At 44.5% G+C, this 21,734-nt stretch overlaps 1 pseudogene across 1 annotated transcript; it reads right to left on the reverse strand.

Annotated features, from left to right (window-relative positions):
- Positions 1-1,751: 1,751 nt before the first annotated feature.
- Positions 1,752-20,417, reverse strand: LOC311027456 (annotated as a pseudogene). The gene is made up of 4 exons: positions 20,254-20,417; positions 19,572-19,663; positions 18,951-19,067; positions 1,752-1,812 (listed from the first exon to the last, which is right to left on the reverse strand). The product of its transcript is annotated as an uncharacterized misc_RNA (transcript).
- Positions 20,418-21,734: the final 1,317 nt, after the last annotated feature.

The following is a 21,734-nucleotide window of genomic DNA, read 5'->3' on the forward strand; positions in this document are numbered from 1 at the left end:
AAACTATACATCAGAATGTCTTGATACTTACTGGTTCACACTACCAGGTCATATACTATAACTCTGAAGTGGAATTATTCCTTGATAACAGGGCGTTTCCTTTTAAATTGAACCCAAAATCATGTGTAATATGTCTCATATTTAACACTTCAGTTTACCTTAGTTTGAAAGACACAGGAAAGACTTGAAACTTCCTGGGTGGCAATATGAGGCGGTGTACGTCTACTATTACCCTGAAGTGAAATTTGCATGTGGAAACATGGCCTTGTTAGAAATTTCAATAAAAAAATGGCTTAAGCTTACAATTGTCAATTATTTGAGCCTTTATTTTGAAAGTACATATCACAACGTCCGTACGTTTCCGTTGACAGTATTTGCTTTCGTTGACAGTCTTTCGCTATGTACCCGACGAATGCTTTTATTTTGAAACCAGTTCTGAGACGATATTACCGTAAAGATACTACAATCACGTACAGCAAAAAACTGGGTCGGCTGGCTTGACTGACGTTCACGATGTGTCGGCTGGCTTGACCGCAGTTAAATCATCTACTCATGACGCCGGCCACCTATGGTAAAATCGCCTACTTCCTCAGTTGATCAGATCATGTGATTTTACCCCTTTAAGATAATGGCCTATGTCATATATGTATTACACTTTTGGTGAAGTTTTTTGTGTTTCCTGAAAAACTTGAGAAAATGAGTTAGGCGATTATTTTAACAGGGTGACGAATACGGTTTTGCTAAATTACAGCTCTCCAGAAGATGGCAGTAGTAGGCTATAACAAGAATGACACGACAGTACAATCGAAGAAGAGAACGGAGAAACAAACATTTGACAAATATGAGATATGAGAAAAAAAAAATGCTCTGTGTCTTTCGGACTTGCTCAAGCACACGCACGCACGCATGCACGCGCTCAGTGATTGTCATGGAAACAGAACTGACCCATCAGAGCAGGTATAAAAGCGCTGTCCACCATTTGGAGTTCTCTTTTTGCACTTGGACTGGATACGAATTGGAAAGACTGAGAGAGTTGGACCAAACTGTGGAAAGTTTCAAAGCGCTTGCGAAAAACCAACGAAAACACATCTTGTCGAGAACCAAAGTAGAGGATAGTCAACGAGCTACTGTTTGGAAGAAGAAGAGACCGGCGACGACGACGGCGACGATGGTCCACTGGGATCCATGGATCCTGGAGGATCACCTGGACCTTGTTTTGGACCTCGACCTTGATGGTAAGACACCTTTTATATTTGTTTTAGTTTTATATTTGTTGATTCATAGCCTAAAAACCTTAAACATCGCCCCATGTCCAGAAATCAGTGAAACTATCGGAGTTTGAAGGTGAACAGTTCATTTGGTGAAACCAGACACTCACTCGACGGTTTCTCCATGTAAAATGATTATTTGTGGGACAGAATGTCTTAAATATGGCGGGAGAACCGTGTAGTGTTGTAGTTGTGTGGTGGTTCGGAAAAACACTGTTTTGGTTTGAGGGTGTCAAAACTTCAACATCTTACATTGAGATTTGTGAAAAAAGATGCGCCAGGGTCATATTTCATAAAATGCCCAAAAGTATTATTATTAGTCGTGTTCACCATGGAAACGATGGGAATGTTCGGGTCGAACGTCACAACGTCAGGACGCGGCGTACAGGTGCAGTGGAGCCGGGCTCGATTTGACCCTGAGTGTCTTTGTTGGGATGTTGAAGCTGCACTTCTTCTCCAAACATCTGCTCTTCTTCAACACATTCACTCCGGGTTGAACACGAGACGCCTCCACGATGACACCGTATCCTGCACGCGCTGCGACCTGCAAATGATAAACGGGGTGATGAATAAGAATAAGAATAGTATATCTCAAAAAGTCATAGTGTAGCATATTGAAAAAAAGTGGTAGTATGATGATAAAAGTAATACAAAAAATCATAGTATATTTTGTCAAGAAATGTTATAGAAGAGGCCCTGCGATAGATTGGCGTCCTGTCCAGGGTGTAACCTGCCTTCGCCCAATGACAGCTGGGATCGGCTCCAGCCCCCCCGTGACCCTAAATACAGGATAAGCGGTAGAAAATGGATGGATGGATGGATGTTATAGAAGAGTCAAAGTATAATATGGCTTTAAAAATCAATGGTGTAAAATGTGAAAAAAATAATTATATTGCAGGACAACAAAGTCGCGATATACAGTAGTATGTTGAAACAAGTCTTGTAAGAGTCATTACATAATATTCCATTAAAAAGTGATATTAAAGTATGTCAAATAAATTCATAAAGTCATTGTATTGCGTCTAAAAAAAGTTTAGTTATTAATTTAGTTTAAGTTTAGTTATTAAGTATAGAATTTTGAAATAATTCATGAAGAGTATTATATTCAAAGTATATGTCAAAAAAGGTCATACAAGTTCTATGTCAAAGAATTAAGTAGGTTAAAAAGTCAAAGTAGAGTTGGTCAAAAATAGTCAAATAGAATTGTATCGTATCAACACTGATGCATGCAGATCTGATTCTGGTCATGGACAATGGAGAGGTAACAAATATACACAAATACACAAGATAAAGTTTGTGTGGTCGTAAACCTAGACATACAATAAGTGTTCTGTCCAACAGGTGGCAGAATTAGACTGTCCAGTAGGGATGTCCAAATGAAGCTTCGTGAAGCATTTTCTTTATTTTCTGAGCCCAATAGATGGCGCTCTCTGTTCAACAAAGGGTTGAAGGCCGATATATTTCCATTGCTTTCAAAGCCCCCTATGAAGAAAAAACACACAAGGAAGTTTACGTCGCCCGGATTGGCGTCACCGGGGCCCCACCCTGGAGCCAGGCCCGGGGTTGGGGCTCGCAGGCGAGCGCCCGGTGGCCGGGTCTGTGCCCACGGGACCCGGCCGGGCGCAGCCCGAAGGAGCGACATGGGCCCGCCCTCCTGTAGGCCCACCACCCGCAGGAGGGTTCAGAAGGGGCCGGTGCGGTGCGATTTGGGTGGCTGTCCTGGACGGGTACCCCGGCGACCCAATCCCCGGACGGTGACTCTAGCCATGGGGACATGGAATGTCACCTCACTGGGGGGGAAAGAGCCTGAGCTAGTGCGGGAGGTAGAGCGCTACCGGCTACAGGTAGTCGGGCTCACCTCCACGCACAGTCTGGGCGTTGAGTCTGAATGGACCTTGTTCTCTGCTTCCATTGTGGACGCGGCTGTTCGAAGCTGTGGCCGTAAGGTCTCCGGTGCCTGTCGTGGTGGCAATCCCCGAACCCGGTGGTGGACACCGGAAGTAAGGGATGCTGTCAAGCTGAAGAAGGAGTCCTACCGAACCTGGTTGGCTCGGGGGACTCCCGAGGCGGCTGACGGGTACCGGCAGGCCAAGCGTGCTGCAGCGCGGGCGGTCGCTGAAGCAAAGGTTCGGGTCTGGGAAGAGTTCGGGGAGGCCATGGAGGAGGACTATCGGTCGGCCTCGAGGAAATTCTGGCAAACCATCCGGCGCATTAGGAAGGGGAAGCAGCCCTCCACCAACACTGTTTACGGTGGAGGTGGGGAGCTGCTGACTTCGACTGGGGATATCGTCGGGCGGTGGAAGGAATACTTCGAGGATCTCCTCAATCCCACTGACACGTCTTCCATTGAGGAAGCAGAGGCTGGAGACTCGGAGGTTCATCCACCCATTACCCGGGCTGAAGTCACCGAGGTAGTTAAGAAGCTCCCCGGTGGCAAGGCCCTGAGTACCTCAAGTCTCTGGATGTTGTGGGGCTGTCTTTGTTGACACGTCTCTGCAACATCGCGTGGCAGTCGGGGACAGTGCCTCTGGACTGGCAGACCGGGGTGGTGGTCCCTCTATTCAAAAAGGGGGACCGGAGGTTGTGTTCCAACTATCGGGGGATCACACTTCTCAGCCTCCCCAGGAAAGGAGAATTCGGCCGATAGTCGAACCTCGGATTCAGGAGGAACAATGCGGTTTTCGTCCTGGCCGTGGAACACTGGACCAGCTCTATACCCTCTGCAGGGTGCTTGAGGGTTCATGGGAGTTTGCCCAACCAGTCCACATGTGTTTTGTGGACTTGGAGAAGGCATTCGACCATGTCCCTCGTGGCATTCTGTGGGAGGTACTTCGGGAGTACGGGGTCGGGGGCCCTCTGCTAAGGGCTGTTCGGTCCCTGTATGACCGGAGCAGGAGCTTGGTTCGCATTGCCGGCAGTAAGTCAGACCTGTTCCAGGTGCATGTTGGACTCCGGCAGGGCTGCCCTTTGTCACCGGTTCTGTTCATTATTTTTATGGACAGGATTTCTAGGCGCAGCCGTGGACCGGAGGGGATCTGGTTCGGGAGCCACTGGATTTCATCCCTGCTTTTTGCGGACGATGTGGTCTTGTTGGCTCCTTCGAGCCAGGACCTCCAGCATGTCCTGGGGCGGTTTGCAGCCGAGTGTGAAGCAGCCGGGATGAGGATTAGCACCTCCAAATCTGAGGCCATGGTTCTCGACCGGAAAAAGGTGGCTTGCTCCCTCCAGGTCGGGGGGGAGTTCCTGCCTCAAGTGGAGGAGTTTAAGTATCTTGGGGTCTTGTTCACGAGTGATGGAAGGATGGAACGTGAGATTGACAGGCGGATCGGTAGGCTGGGTGAACCCTGCCTGAACTTCCGGGAAATTTGGATTTCGCTCGGCAGTTTAGGCTGGACACCCTCAGGCTTACTTTCGCTGTTACATTGCCAGAATCTTTGGCTCCAATCAGAAACGGCCATTCTCTCCTGGCACGCTATTGGCCGGTGACGTGACGATGACGAAACATAATGGGCATGAACGATGCCCATTGATCCCGCCTCTTGAGCAGTAGAAACAAAGCGCAGCTTCCCGGCCATTCTCTCCTGGCACGCTATTGGCCGGTGACGTGACGATGACGAAACACAATGGGCATCGTTCATTTGAACGATGCCCATTGATCCCGCCTCTTGAGCAGTAGAAACAAAGCGCAGCTTCCCCAGACTAATGTTCAATCTTAAAAGATTGACCTTAGTATGGTGAAAACCAGACTAGCGGATCGGTGCAGCGGCTGCAGTAATGCGGTCGTTGTATCGGTCTGTCGTGGTGAAGAGAGAGCTGAGCCGAAAGGCGGAGCTCTCGATTTACCGGTCAATCTACGTTCCTACCCTCACCTATGGTCATGAACTTTGGGTCATGACCGAAAGAATAAGATCCCGGATACAAGCGGCCGAAATGAGCTTCCTCCGCAGGGTGGCGGGGCGCTCCCTTAGAGATAGGGTGAGGAGCTCCGTCACACGGGAGGAGCTCGGAGTAGAGGCGCTGCTCCTCCACATCGAGAGGAGCCAGTTGAGGTGGCTCGGGCATCTGTATCGGATGCCCCCTGGACGCCTCCCTCGGGAGGTGTTCCAGGCATGCCCCACCGGGAGGAGACCCCGAGGAAGACCCAGGACACGCTGGAGTGACTATGTCACCCGGCTGGCCAGGGAACGCCTTGGGGTCCTCCCGGAGGAGCTGGGGGAAGTGTCCGGGGAGAGGGAAGTCTGGGCGTCCCTGCTCAGGCAGCTGCCCCCGCGACCCGGTCCCGGATAAGCGGAAGAAAATGGATGGATGGATGGATGGATGGAAGCTTCATTTGGACATCACTACTGTCCAGATGTGCTGAAGCAAAGACCAGACTCTCTGTTCGCCTCACTGCTTGCTGCTGCCAACACCGTGAACACCTGAACCACAGAAACCATTACTTTCTTCCTCAGCCCTCTCATATTGTCAGAACAAGACCATCTTTATCTTGCAACTGTGTATAAGTATTAATCTTTCTGAACCAATGGACAATGTTATTTCATAATATTTTGATACGAGTGGATGTGAATGTGTATTTAAAACATTATTTTTTATTTACATGCGGTGGCCACAGACTATTGCTCTCTCCTCATCTTTCCTGACTGATTTGCTGTAGTTTTGTGTTCTGCTCGTGTCCTTGACACTATACATGAAGCATGAGGTGGGCCCTGCAGCCCAATCAGGTTGCACAGGTGGTCCAGCTCCTCCAGGATGGCCCATCAATGCATGTGTTTGCAAGAAGGTTCGTGTCCCAGCACAGTCTCAAGAGCATGTATGAGATACCAGGAGACTGGCCAGCACACAAGGAGAGCTGGACAGGACCGTGGAAGGGCATCAACCCAGGACCGGTGCCTGCTCCTTTGTGGACGAGGAACAGGACTGCCATAGCCCTACAAAATGACCTCCAGCAGACTACTGGTGTTCATGTTTCTGACCAGACTGTAAATGAGACACTTGACCAGTGAACAGAGATGTTGCCTACCAGCAGCGTTGTGGTCAAGCCGCTGTGTTTCCTACATTATGTTCCCATAAATGTACCATGAGAAATGTCTTGAGAAAATAATCAAAAGGAATTGTAGGGGTGAATTGTATTTATTTGATTTGAATTTCCTCAGGGAAACACTTATAACCAGAATTAACTTAAAGGCTGATTCTTGAGATTAGGGACAAAAGTACTTTTGAAAAGTGACAAACAAATAATCAATGCCACATTAATTTGAATTGGATATCTTCATAAACACAGGTCTCATCTATCTACCATGAAAAGGAACAGGCAATTTATTTAACCAATTTTTATAAAAATTGACATTTACTCAGTGAGTAACTTGACATTTGTCAACTCCGTCTGACACATGAAAATATGTTTTTTGTGTGTTTGATCAATTCACCAACACTGTGAAGTCTTTAAGTGTGTAGAAATGGTGTGCCTTAACAAGCTTAAGTGATAAATTGCATTATATACACTTTTAATATTATTTTCCATTGTTTTGAAATGAGCCATTTTAAATTACCTTCATTTCGTTGAGTATTTTTTTTTTAAGCCTCTGTAGCAAAGCTCTGAGCAGCTAAAAATAGTTTACACAGACAAATAAAGGTAATGAACCTACTGCTGTGACTATAGGGATTATGGCAATGGGCCAATTTGCCAAAATGTGGAACTGTCCCTTTGTTTTTGTTTTGTTAAGATTTTTCTTCTGGCATAGACGCCTTTTATTTAGCAGTGGTCAGAGAGGAAACATGGGAGAGAGAGGGGGATGTGACATGCAGCAAAGGACCTCCGGTCAGGATTGGAAACAGGGTCGGCTGCATATATGCGTACATGGCATGTGCTCTAACCACTAGACCACCTGCGTGGCGGTGAACTATCCCTTTACCTGTAGCTATAGTCAGTTAAAGGGTTACCGTGGCAACTTGAAGTCCCCACCAGGCTGAGGGAGACAGAAACGTGGAGAAAAAGAGCCATTTTCTGCTTCTGCGCTGGTCTCACATTTGGGCTGTTTTTGACAAAACGCTAGGTCTTATCAGAAAAAAAACACACCATCATCGCTGTAAGGACTTTGTTTCTGCATACAAATACTGGGCAGACATACTGGGCGGATCCCCAAGAAGACATTATGAATGTTCTAATGAGCGGAGGATGGGGAGGTGGGTCGTGGGCACTGACCTAGAATGGGTGGGAATACTCAAATGTGCCTTATTCCTACATCAGAGTAAGCGCCGAAATTGACAGGCTCATCTGAAAAAAAGGGCGGGGTATTTTCAGAAATCCGTTTCTCACTCAAAAAAGCATGTGCAGCCTTATTTCACCAAAGACCCCAAACAACACCCCAAATCCCAGAAAAAGTGGGTTTTGTCATCATATGTCACCTTTAATTCAATCAAAATGTATACTTAGATTATATTAGCATGTTATGTAGTTGTTATGCATTAATTAATAAGGATTTGGGAGCCCTTTTCCACTCCGTCAGCTCACATGTCAACACCGTCAGACGAAATATCTGACAGAGTTGACGTCTGACGGAGTTGAAAAAATTACATGTTTTTTCAAATTACTCATATCTAGTAAATGGTAGCCATTTTGATTTTTCTCAGTTGTCAGCTGCCACTAAACTAAACCTAAATACCAACTTTTATTTCAAAATTATTGATTGAAATCACCCCTAATTTGAAGACAGTGTTGACACACACTAGCTGTGACCACAGAGATTTCAACTTGTTTGCTGAATATTTTTGAAAATGAGCCATGTGTTGGACTGCTGCATCCATCAGCAGGAAGGAGTCAGAGGGGGTCCTCAGGGTTAAGGCTGACCAAAATATGCCTGATTTATTTAGAATTTGAAAAATATCTTACGGAGTTGACTTTAATTAAGGACAAACTTTGAGAGGCTGTTGTAAATGTATAAAATAATGGAATGTCCACTTTAAATGTTTTGTGGTATTTTATTAAGCCATACAATTAACCTCATATTAATATTTGGACATTTTGGGCATTTTAAAACACTTTTTTTCAGCAGTTTGATACTGTGACCTCTATGGAGGACGAGTTCATTTGCATGGGCTTTCATAGTACAGTGCCGGTATTTTATCAAATTACTATGAAATAATATAAATATATACAAAACTAAGGGTGTACACATACAAAAGTCTTTCATATCCAACTTTTTAAAATAAAAAATGTATTGTTTTTTATACGACAAATTGCAACATCTTGATGTGGGACATGTTTTGTTCCTTATCTCAAGAATCAGTGATATATATATATATATATATATATATATATATATATATATATATATACACTCAACAAAAATATAAACGCAACACTTTTGTTTTTGCTCCCATTTTTCATGAGATGGACTTAAAGATCTAAAATTCATTCCAGATACACAATATTACCATTTCTCTCAAACATTGTTCACAAATCTGTCTAAATGTGTGATAGTGAGCACTTCTGCTTTGCTGAGATAATCCATCCCACCTCACAGGTGTGCCACATCAAGATGCTGATCTGACATCATGATTAGTGCACAGGTGTACCTTATACTGCCCACAATAAAAGGCCACTCTGAAATGTGCAGTTTTGTCTCACAGCAAAATGCCACAGATGCCACAAGCATTGAGGGAGCGTGCAATTGGCATGCTGACAGCAGGAATGTCAACCAGATCTGTTGCTCGTGCATTGAATGTTCATTTCTCCACCATAAGCCGTCTCCAAAGGTGTTTCAGAGAATATGGCAGTACATCCAACCGGCCTCACAACCGCAGACCACGTGTAACCACACCAGCCCAGGACCTCCACATCCAGCAGGTTCACCTCCAAGATCGTCTGAGACCAGCCACTCAGACAGCTGCTGAAACAATTGGTTTGCATAACCAAACAATTTCTGCACAAACTGTCAGAAACCGTCTCAGGGAAGCTCAACTGCATGCTCGTCATCCTCATCGGGGTCTTGACCTGACTCCAGCTCGTCGCCGTAACAGACTTGAGTGGGCAAATGCTCACATTCGATGGCGTCTGGCACGTTGGAGAGGTGTTCTCTTCACGGATGAATCTCGGTTTACATTGTTCAGGGCAGATGGCAGACAGCGTGTGTGGCGTCGTGTGGGTGAGCGCTTTGCTGATGTCAATGTTGTGGATCGAGTGGCCCATGGTGGTGGTGGGGTTATGGTATGGGCAGGCATCTGTTATGGACGAAGAACACAGGTGCATTTTATTGATGGCATTTTGAATGCACAGAGATACCGTGATGAGATCCTGAGGCCCATTGTTGTGCCATACATCCATGAACATCACCTCATGTTTCAGCAAGATAATGCACGGCCCCATGTTGCAAGGATCTGTACACAATTCTTGGAAGCTGAAAATGTCCCAGTTCTTGCATGGCCAGCATACTCACCGGACATGTCACCCATTGAGCATGTTTGGGATGTGCTTGACCGGCGTATATGACAGCGTGTACCAGTTCCCACTAATATCCAGCAACTTCGCACAGCCATTGAAGAGGAGTGGACCAACATTCCACAGGCCACAATTGACAATCTGATAAACTCTATGCGAAGAAGATGTGTTGCACTGCATGAGGCAAATGGTGGTCACACCAGATACTGACTGGTTCTGAGTCCCCAGACCCCCAATAAAGCAAAAAAATGCACATTTCAGGGTGGCCTTTTATTGTGGACAGTCTAAGGCACACCTGTGCACTAATCATGATGTCAGATCAGCATCTTGATGTGGCACACCTGTGAGGTGGGATGGATTATCTCAGCAAAGCAGAAGTGCTCACTATCACACATTTAGACTGATTTGTGAACAATGTTTGAGAGAAATGGTAATATTGTGTATCTGGAATGAATTTTAGATCTTTAAGTCCATCTCATGAAAAATGGGAGCAAAAACAAAAGTGTTGCGTTTATATTTTTGTTGAGTGTATATATATATATATATATATATATATATATATATATATATATATATATATACACACACACACACATATACACACACATGCAAGGCAACATGTGAAGGCATTCTTTTTTTTCAGTATATTTGTATTATCATTCTATGTTTGTATTAACCAGACCTCACAAATAAATAGGCCTATACTCACAGCACAATGCACAGAACTTTAGATCAAGCCATGAGATCAAAGCGACCAAAATAAAAAGGCAAATAATTTCACCACAAGGTGTCCACCGGGTGTGGACCTGAACACATGTCATTGAAATGTCATTGAAATGATCGCGAAAATCTTCTAAACTGAATGTTGTCGATCTAAAATAAAGACAGATTCAGCAACTGCATAGCTTATTTCTCGCTTAAAATGTTTTCAGAAACACCTTTCGGTGAACTATTTTCGTAAAACAAGAGAAAATTGAGCTGCCATGTTGGTCTGCGTGAACTCCAGAGCAGACAGGCCACCGGTGAAAGCGTTCATCCAATCAGGTGCAGCCATGAAGTGGTTGTAGCAAGCAGAGCGCCTGTCAATCATCCTCTAGTGGCCGCCCACCAAGCGTGCAATACTGGGAAGCGGCGCGTCCACTCGCGTTTAAAATCGCCCCTGTGGACACGTACCTTTAGCAGCCGACTGCAAAGACGTCACAGGGTCGCGACCATATCACGTGACCCAAACCATCGCGGGAACAAGTTTTTAAGAGCCGCTTCTTGCAGCGCTTGGCAGCGCGGTCTACGGCGGCTGCAACCGGCTTGTCCACACCTCCGCTACAGCGAAATGGTTCTCATTGGTTAAAAGTTCAATGACGTGTGTTCAGGTCCGCACTCGGCGGCCACCTTGTGGTGAAATGATACTTTTTATTTTGGTCGCTTGATCTCATGGCTTGATCTAAAGTTCTGTGCATTGTGTTGTGAGTCGGCCTATTATATGTGAGGTCTGGTTAATACAAACATAGACTGATAATACAAATACACTGAAAAAAAAATGCCTTCCACATGTTCCACCAAGCGTCCAATACTGGCAAGCGGCAATAGTGTAAAAACATTTTTTTACTCTGGATCATCTAATAATAATAGAAAAATAAATAAAATCCTTGTTATAGTAAGGACTTTTCAGTGGATCTTACTTTGTCCTTTTTCCCTTCCCCCTCCCCCAGGTGCACCAAAGATCCAGCTGAGTACTGGCAATTTGGAGGAGGATTCTTCTTTATCTGCTACATTGCACTGTCACCTCTGGTACAGATTAATTGACCTTTTGTGGTATGTTTTGATTTTATTTGATAATACACTTTACATTTAAGGTTAAATTAAGAGGGCTAAATAGGCTAAATTAAGAATGTAATGCATGTGCATAAATACTACAAATATTATTGGAACTACAGTATACAGAGCCCCCAAGGACAGGAGAACATTGTGGAAAACAATATAAAACTGAATTGGAAAATACAAGCTAAAAAACAACTGACAACAACCCCCTCAGCCCAGCAGCTCTCCACCTGTTTCAAAAGTGAAACGCCATCACCTCGTCATGATAGCACAGCTAACAGACAAGATAGACACATGGAGAAATAGAATTTTTAGTTTTTCAATTCTTCCTTGGGGGTCTCTGAAGAACTGTTTGTGAATAATTGGTTGATATTGTAAATTTGCAACTCAATACATTAAATAAAGGGCTTTTAGAATCAATATTGGTGTGTATTTTATTTGTAATTAAGTTTCGTGACCTACTTTAATTGAAACAGTGATCTTTAGATGTATCGATTTTGAATTTCCTAAGTATGTTTTGAGTTGAGGATATTTCACAATAATCTTTTACATGATATTTTCAGTCAGTACAGTATTACAAAATATTCAATGTATTACATTAAAACTGTAATATTACAAAAACTGAATCATAAATATTAATTATTGAAGGTGTTTGATTATAAGAATATAGGAAAAATATGTAGAATAGTGGTATTTTTATGCAGAACCATGCAGAATGAAAATTTCACTTAATCTGAATTAGATGTATTATTATAGATATTTGACTTTAATTTTAGGGTTTTTAGCCGTAGCTGCCAGTCATTTGACTGTTTTAAGGTGTTTGATTGCAGTGTTTGGAATAACGCCGTTATTTTTTCAGTAACGGGGTAATCTAACTAATTACTGTTTCCGTCGTTACAACGCCGTTATCGTTACTGAACATTAAATGCGGTGCGTTACTATGAATTGAATTTGTCGGTTGTCGGTTAAAAAAAAAAAGTCAGGATAATTATGCTTGCGCGCCGCTCGTGCCATGGTCTCGGCAGCCTGTTGTCCGTGGAGAAACGTGCAAACTTGCCGCGAGCTGGAGCCGGAGTTGTCCCACCGTTCTGGTGTTGGACGGGAATCGGTGCAGCTGTGGAGCGCGGATGGTGAAGACGGTGGTGATGATGATGATGATGATGAACGGCCCGGCGGCTCGTGGAGGCACCGGGGTCTCGCCGTCATTATGTCTACTGCTGTGCGTTCTGACCCTGTTTTGTGATATATGACAGACAGCGTTGTATAATTTCTCCTCAAGTTTTAATTATTCCCGCATGGGTGCGGTGGAGAATGCGATCTCAATTATTATACACAAGATACACGCTACGCGACTATAGGAGTAGACTACAAGACTACAGTTTGCCATCTCATTACAAGATCTTTTTTTGTGTGAAATGAACAACTTATCCCTGAATTTTTCATAAATTATACTTAATAGCCAAAATAAAAACATTTCACGCCGGTGCGTCTTTTACGCATTCCGAAGGTGCCCGTTTTATCTTGGATGGGCTTGGATTCGGACATTATTACATTTCAGGATTTTCAATGGTAACAGATAAGGCCCAGCAAACATTTTCTCGACCTACGTCTAGATGAAGACGTCTAATCGACGTCGCGTCACGTCGTGACTTTAATTCAACTGTTTTTCAACATCATAAAATAATATCATGGCAAATATGACCTAATTAAATATGCATTTTAGAGCGGTTTAACTGAATAAACACTGCCAAAAAACGTTTGCTCGACCTGCGTCTAGATGAAGACGTCCAATCGACATCGCGTCACGACGTGACTTTAATTTGACTGTTTTTCGACATCATAAAATAATATCATGGCAAATATGACCTTATTAAATATGCATTTTAGAGAGGTTTAACTGAATAAACACTGCCAGAAAACGTTTGCTCGACCTGCGTCTAGATGAAGACGTCCAATCGACGTCGCGTCACGACGTGACTTTAATTCGACTTTTTTTTCGACATGATAACATTAGGGGGAATACGATCTCAAAGAAAACATATTTAACTGAAAAAACACTGTCAAGAATGATTTCCTCTATCTACTGCTGTGTCGAGATGCAGATATCCAATCATGTCGGGACGTTTGATTAACGTAGGGCAGGCAGGTTGATTTGACGTCTACCTGAGGGGCTGAAATGACCAACGTCATTTAGACGTTGTTTCAACGAAATATCAACGCACGAATGTTAAAAACTATTCGAAATAATGGAAATATGTTCGTGAATTTAAGAAAATAATGTAGTGTCATATTGGCAATGTGGGCTAAAATGTTTGTGATTCTAGCATCCATCTAGGAACTATTTTTCCTCGCGTAGTTAGCGCACCTAGCGGTTTCCTACGCATGCGCAAGAAGAACTTTGCAGCGTCAGTTGACGAGGAGGAGACACAGACACCTGTGAAAGGTGAGTTACTAAAAGTACTGTAATTTAAAATGAAACCGTGTTTGGTAAGACATTATACGTTTATCAGTTTCATGTTAGAGTTTTGATTTTGTTGCTGCATCGTGTATTGTTACAGATAGCTGTTTTTTTGTTGCTTTTTTCCGTATCCGTACACAGGGAGTCTATCTGTGGGAGTCCATCGAGGAAGCCCATTGAGGTAGGTATAACATCTCAACCCCCCCCCCCCCCTCCCCTCCTCGCAGCCATGTGTCTTATCCCAGTCAGGACATCGCACTGGAGAAGATTTTACCGAAGTCCCTTCATTCGAGGCTGTAACCCATCCAATCTCTGCTACCCACCAATCTCCACTGGTAAGGAACTTGAGGTACTAGGGGGGCTGTGGAACTGCCAGTCTGCAGTCAAGAAGGCGGACACCATCTCAGCCTATGCCTCCCTGCAGACTCTCCACTTCCTGGCCCTCACAGAGACCTGGATCACCCCAGAAAACACTGCCACTCCAGCTGCCCTTTCAACTGCCTACTCGTTTTCACACTCCCCAAGACGAACAGGGCGAGGAAGAGGAACTGGGCTCCTCATCTCACCCACATGGTCCTACCAGGTCCTTCCTCTCGACCACCTACCCCGATCTACGCTTGAATTTCACGCCGTCTCTGTCACCATTCCTTTCAAACTCAACATCATAGTGATCTATCGCCCACCCGGTCCTCTTGGTGACTTTTTGGATGAGATGGATGCCCTCCTGAGCTGCTCCCCTGATGATGGCACACCGCTCATCGTCCTCGGTGACTTCAACATTCACCCGGGAAAGCTGCATTCATCTGAATTCATTGACTTCTTTTCCGCATTTGACCTCACACTCTCCCCCTCTCCACCAACTCACCGGGCCGGGAACCAACTTGACCTTGTCTTCACAAGATCCTGTGGCATCTCGGCACTCTCTGTTACCCCGCTCACCGTGTCCGACCACCACTTTGTGACTTTCTCCCTCCCCATGAAGCCCACCTCATCCCTCCCCTCTACGCCTCGAATGGTCACCAGCCGCCGCAACCTGAAATCCCTCACTCCCTCCGCTCTCTCCTCAACTGTTATCTCCTCGCTCCCATCCTCGGAACAGTTCTCCTTAATGCCTACTGAGGAAGCCTCCTCTATCCTGATGTCCTCACTCGCCTCTTCTTTGGACACTCTCTGTCCCCCAATCTCACGACCGGCGCGATCATCTCCCCCCCCTCCCTGGCTGTCTGAACCTCTGCGAACCAACAGATCATTGTTGCGAGCGTCAGAGAGAAAATGGAAGAAATCGGGACAGCACAAGGACCTTGCTCACTACCACCTCCTCCTCTCTGACTTCACCTCAACTGTTTCGGCAGCTAAATCTGCCTTCTACCTGGCAAAGATCAACTCTTCTGCCTCCAACCCCAGGAAACTCTTCTCCATGTTCTCTTCCCTCCTCACCCCTCCTACCCCTCTCCCTCCCTCCTCCCTTACTGCCGATGACTTTGCAACTTACTTTACCAAGAAAGTAAATGACATCAGCTCCTCATTCACGCCTATTCCCTCCCAGAAGACATCTCCCCCAACTCTCAACTCGGATGGTCTTACCAGCTTTAGCCCCCTCACCTCTGAAGACGTTCACGCACTTGTTACATCTAACCGTGCCACCACCTGCTCCCTTGACCCGATTCCCTCCTCTCTTCTCCAGGACATCTCACACGACATCTTGCCATTCCTCACCACCCTGATCAACTCCTCCCTCACCTCAGGTGTCATTCCAGCGGATTTTAAGACCGCTATCGTGAAGCCTCTCCTGAAAAAACCCACCCTTGACGCTACTGACATCCAAAGCTACAGACCTGTATCTCTTCTTTCATTCCTCTCTAAAACCTTGGAACGTGCTGCCTACAACCAACTGTCATCCTATCTCTTGCGGAAGAACCTCCTAGACCCTAACCAATCAGGATTCAGGACTGCCCACTCCACTGAGACGGCCCTCCTCACTGTGACCGAGTCCCTGCGAGACGCCAAAACATCATCCAACTCCTCCGTTCTCATTTTCCTTGACCTATCTGCTGCATTCGACACAGTCAACCACCAAATTCTCCTCTCCACTCTGGCTGAACTTGGCATAACCGACTCTGCTCTCACCTGGTTTACATCATACCTGACAAACCGCACCTTTCAGGTCACATGGAATGGCTCTATGTCCAAACCCTGCTCTCTGGACACAGGTGTCCCTCAAGGCTCAGTATTAGGACCGCTTCTGTTCTCACTATACACCAGATCACTAGGTTCTGTTATCACATCGCATGGATTCTCCTACCATTGCTACGCTGATGACACCCAGCTGTTCCTCTCTTTTCCCCCGTCCTCTGACGCTCACATTGCAACTCGCATCTCGGACTGTCTGGCTGACATCTCTGTCTGGACAACTGCACATCACCTCAAGCTTAACCTGAATAAAACCGAACTCCTCTTCATCCCAGGGAAAGACTGCCCTCGCATGGACCTGTCGGTCACTGTTGAGGGCATCACAGTATTTCCTTCCTCAACTGCGAGGAACCTGGGTGTAATCCTCGATGACCAACTATCCTGCACCCCCAACATCACTGCTGTGGCCCGATCCTGCAGATTTGCCCTCTACAATATCCGCAGGATTCGGACCTTCCTCACAAAGGATGCAACGCAGCTCTTGGTCCAAGCACTGGTCATCTCCCGCCTTGACTACTGCAACTCTCTCCTGGCCGGACTCCCGGCCTATGCGATTAAACCATTGCAGCGTATCCAGAACGCTGCAGCACGCCTTATCTTCAATCTACCCAAATTCTCCCACGTGACCCCCCTCCTCCGTGACCTCCACTGGCTCCCTGTTGCAGCACGCATCCAATTCAAGACGATGACACTGGCCTTCAGGGCCATCAATGGAACGGCACCTGCCTACCTTCAAACACTGGTCAAACCTCATGCCCCGAAGCGAGCACTCCGCTCCTCTACTTCAGCTGGCCGGCTGGTACCACCATAGCTGAAATCAACAAATGTCGCTCAGCAAAGTCCAGACTCAACTCCCGACCAATGTCAGGACAGCAGAGTCATTTGCCATCTTCCGAAAAAGGCTCAAGACTCACCTGTTCAGACTTCACCTCGACTCTACATAGCATGACCCACTAACACCCTCCCTCGACACCCCCCCCGCAAAAAAAAAAAAAAAAAAAAAACCTTACCTATAGCACTCAGATCGTAGCACTGTTGCTCTTGAAGTACTACTTTACTCAGATGAGGACCTAACACTTGTTCTATTTTTATGTGTTTATGCTCTTACTGCATCGGCAATGATACGTCGTGCTTTCTTTGTTTCCTTCTTTTGACAAATGTACTTATTGTAAGTCGCTTTGGACAAAAGCGTCTGCTAAATGACCTAAATGTAAATGTAAATGTAACCGAGCAGCGGCTAGCAGCCGAGTTAGCTGCCGTGTGAACTAGCCCTGAGTTAGCTCACAGGCTACGTGAGGTGCTCGATGCTAAACCGAGCCGAACATCTGTGCAACTCTCGGTTTAGCATCGTTACAGAACCATAACACTTTAAGGGGCCGTCCAGACGGGCGAAAAACGTTATTTTTTCTCCGTCTTCCTCTGCATTGTTTCAAGAATATTTGCATCTAGACGGATCCACCGAAAACGCTGTAGTTCATATGCCAGGCCTATAGGTGTCGCTTGACATACACCTAAAACGTGACGGAGAGACGGAGCATGCGCAGAAGGTTTTCGCTCTATAATTTGTTCTTGCCATCTATAAAGTGCATTTAACATCTGAATAGGCGCTCTGTAAAAATGTTTATTTTTTTATTATGCCCTCTCTCCAGCTGCTGTGAAGAGATGGAGTCCAAAGGCCACAGATGCAGAAATAGAGAGTGTGATTCAGAACCATTTTAATAGCGCATTTAATAGCGCATTTAAATCTGATCAGTTAACCGGTTTAAACTGGTTAATGAGGCTCGGTGGTCGGTCAAAAATATTTTTAGTTTTGGCCATCCCTAATTCGAAGAAGCAGCAGAGATGGCGAGTCCGGAGCAATCCGATGAAAAGTTGGCATTTTCAAGGTGGAGATGTCTGTTCTACTCATTTCAACTGACTTGTGAAAACTGCTCAGAAAAATCCAAATTCTTTGACATAAAGCAACTTTTTTTTTTCTACAGTAACGCAAATAGTTACTTTCCCTGGTAACTAGTTACTTTTATTCTAAAGTAATTCAGTTACTAACTCAGTTACTTTTTGGAACAAGTAGTGAGTAACTATAACTAATTACTTTTTTAAAGTAACGTTCCCAACACTGTTTGATTGTAATAATTTAGGAAAGATCTGTAGAATAATGGTATTTTTCTACAGAACCTTTAGCACTGTCACTTTATTAAAGGTGTTTGATCATAAAAATCGAAGCAAAATCTGTAAAATAACGGTATTTTTCCTGCAGAACATTTAATGAAATTTTCTGTAATAGTAATGTTTTTGCACTTTATTTGAATTAGGATATTTTACTTTAATTTTATGGTTTTTGTTTGGCAGCCGCAGCTGCCAGTCATTGACCGTTTTTTTTACACTTTTTTTTTCTTACAGTGTATCTAACAAACACTGAACAAAAAGGTGCAAAGACATTTCTTTCTTATTTTATTGTCTTTGCTGTTGCTTATTTTTTCTTATAAAATGTTATTTTTCTTTCAATGTCGTCTAATTTGTAAATTCAGCATTCCCATTATGGCATAATAAAAAAAGTAACATAGTAAGTAACATAGTCTGTTTTTTGCATGTATAGTGTATATTTCTAAATCTCTCACCCCATAAACACTTAAACATTGTCACTCATCTCGAGTTTCCACATTTGTGTGTCCTCGCCGGTGAACCAGCAGCATGTGACCAAACTGTCGAGCAACAGGAATAGTGGTCACCTCAGGGGCCCCCGTCGACCCTCCTCCTCTTCCTGCCTGTCATCACTCACCCCTGACCCTCATCCGCCGGGGAGCCGTCGCCCCACTGCCGGCCCCCTGTGCCGGTGTTGCTCCACAGGCCCAGCCAGTACGAGTCTCCCTTGCTCAGGCTTTCCCCACAAAAACACCTGAGCAAATTTCATCAGTTTGTTGAGAAATTATTTAATTCCTCACCCTCGTCTCCAGAAATGATTCAGCGTTCATTCAGCTGAGTTACATATACAGTAAAACAGTGAAAGACAAAACCTGTGATGACCTCAAACCGCTCATGCAGATGTCTCCATATTTCATAGAGGTCTTAAATCTATTCTTAACTTCGCTCTCTGATAGTGTGTGTGTGTGTGTGTGTGTATGTGTGTGTGTGTGTGTGTGTGTGTGTGTGTGTGTTGTGCATATTTAAACGTGTGACCCAACATCTGATATTTCACGGAAAGCATCTCAAATGTTTACAAGAGGACAGACCGCAGCATGGATGATAAATGAAGTTCCCTGTGAGACGCATGAATGCGAGGCCGTTTCCACCGATGTTAATATGACAGAGTAAAAAAGAATAGAATTAAACATTGACTTTATTTGTGGAATATGTGATGACAATAAGTCAGAGTGTATGGAAGTAGAGAGCAGAAACAAACCTGCTTCTCCTCCGTCCTGACTGTGGCTACATCGCCACCCAGTGCCATGCAGCGGTACTGGCTGCTGATCCAGTCGGCACATCGTCTCCATCCTCAGTGTCTATTCATCTATGTCCACATGCTGATGAGCTGTTCATGATTTCCTTTCATTCATGAATTACAAAATCAAAAATAACTTTGTTTGTCGTAATAATGGAGTGTAAAATGTTGTTTAATGTAAAAGTGTAGATTATGTCACTATTTTAGATAAAACATACAATACATAAAATAAAATAGCTGACGTGGTCACACTGCAGCTCTTTGTGGGTTGTGGAGGCAAATCACAATTTCTTTCTTTCTTTCTTTCTTTCTTTCTTTCTTTCTTTCTTTCTTTCTTTCTTTCTTTCTTAGTCACTGAGGTGAAACAGATCTATTGTTGAGAAAGTCTTACGAATACAAACATGTTGATGCAGCAGTTGTGTTAGCAAAGTTAACAATGCAAAACTCCAAAACTAAAATACGTCTTTGTACAGAATTGCATCGAATTATAGTACACATCTTAACTCCGGCCTTGACTTGGGCCCTACTATCCTTGATCAGCCCTTTAAACAGCCCTTTAAAGAAGCGAGAACCAGGTGGAAGGTCTTACCTTTCCAAAAAAACGTCCTCACCATCGAGGTCTAATCGTCATCGACCCCCGTACCCCCGGTGGTGGAGTTTCTGACTGGGCAGTACTGGCTCAGAGCCGGATACTGGGAGAACAGGAGGAGATACGACTGGTTGAGTGTCTCCAGTCTGCTTGGTTTCCTGCAGGGCCGACTGTGACTGGAACACGGCACTGATCTGAACCACTGTGATGTCAAACATACAAGAAAGGCAGAAAATTACATACACAATGTCCCGTCACCTAGTTTCCATGGATACAGGAGGATAAAGGATGTGTCGGGGAGGAAACAAAGCAGACTGGCAGAGGTATAAAAAAAGAATCATAAAGAGTTAATCCTCTGTAAGCCTTCAAATGAAGAGTCCAAAATAAGACGGAACAAAATAATGACCTGTTCATTTCCGATGAAAATGACAGTTGCTGGCACAACTTGAAAGAATATTCAGGATATTTGAAAGCAAAGATGATGAGATTGTAGGCTCATGACTGCTGTGGATTTTCATTCTTTAACATATGTACATTTTCAAGAAATCCAAAGAGAAGAAGAGAAAAAAAGAGCAACACAAAGAACAATGTGATCCCACTGATGAATATAGTTTGGTTCGTCAAACCCTGATGTCTCTCCTTCCTCTGTGTCCAGTTAAAAACGCATCATTGAGCCTCACCGTGGCCTAAATGTTCACCTTCATCACTATGAACGCACAAACAATCCAACATTCACCACAAACACTCACTATGCACCAAATGTGGATGAAGCCACCGCTGAAAATAGTTCCCAACAAATCTTAATTGTAGAGTTGGCTTCATCCATTTCTGAACCTCATAATGACATCTTGTATTTCTTTTTTTTTTTTATTATTCTGTATATTGTACTGGTTGCTCGATATCAAAAAGTTAACACGAAGTACTCACAGCAGGGAGTCTGCAGCAGAGCAACGACTGATATGGAAATTTTGTACTTCTTGATGAGAGATATCTGAACTGAAGACTTACACATGAGAAGGTTTGGTGAGAATGTAAATGTGTCCTGTGACCTGTGACCTGTGGCCTGTGGCCATTTGTGTGTGTTTTGCAACCCATGTGTGCCTTGCGACATAGTTGTGGTTTATGACCCAGGTGGGGTTTGTGACCCATGCAAGGCTTAGTTAAACATTGGAGTTTACGACTTCCATCCCTGTGAACTGAGTGAAAACACACCCACAAGAAGATGGATAAATATCATGTTCGTCTCACAACACTTTGAGTCTACACATTGTAACAGACCAGCATGTTGCTCTGTGAATTCTCCTCTTGATCAAGATTAAATCCCTGTTTGGACCTTGAGCTGACTCCGATCTCCTTCCTCCAGTTCTAAACCATCGGGTAATTATTTTAACAACGACGATGAGCAGAAAACAGAGCAGACAGTAATGAGCCAGCTGTCTGTAGCGAGTCAGCCAACCTGAGGGGGGAAAATCACGAAACAAAACACTGTCATATTGATGCTTTGAGACGTAGAAATTGTGCTGCTCCTCTTTGCA

This window comes from Eutrigla gurnardus, assembly GCF_963514095.1.
Source record: "Eutrigla gurnardus genome assembly, chromosome: 17".
In the NCBI taxonomy this organism is placed as follows: domain Eukaryota; kingdom Metazoa; phylum Chordata; class Actinopteri; order Perciformes; family Triglidae; genus Eutrigla; species Eutrigla gurnardus.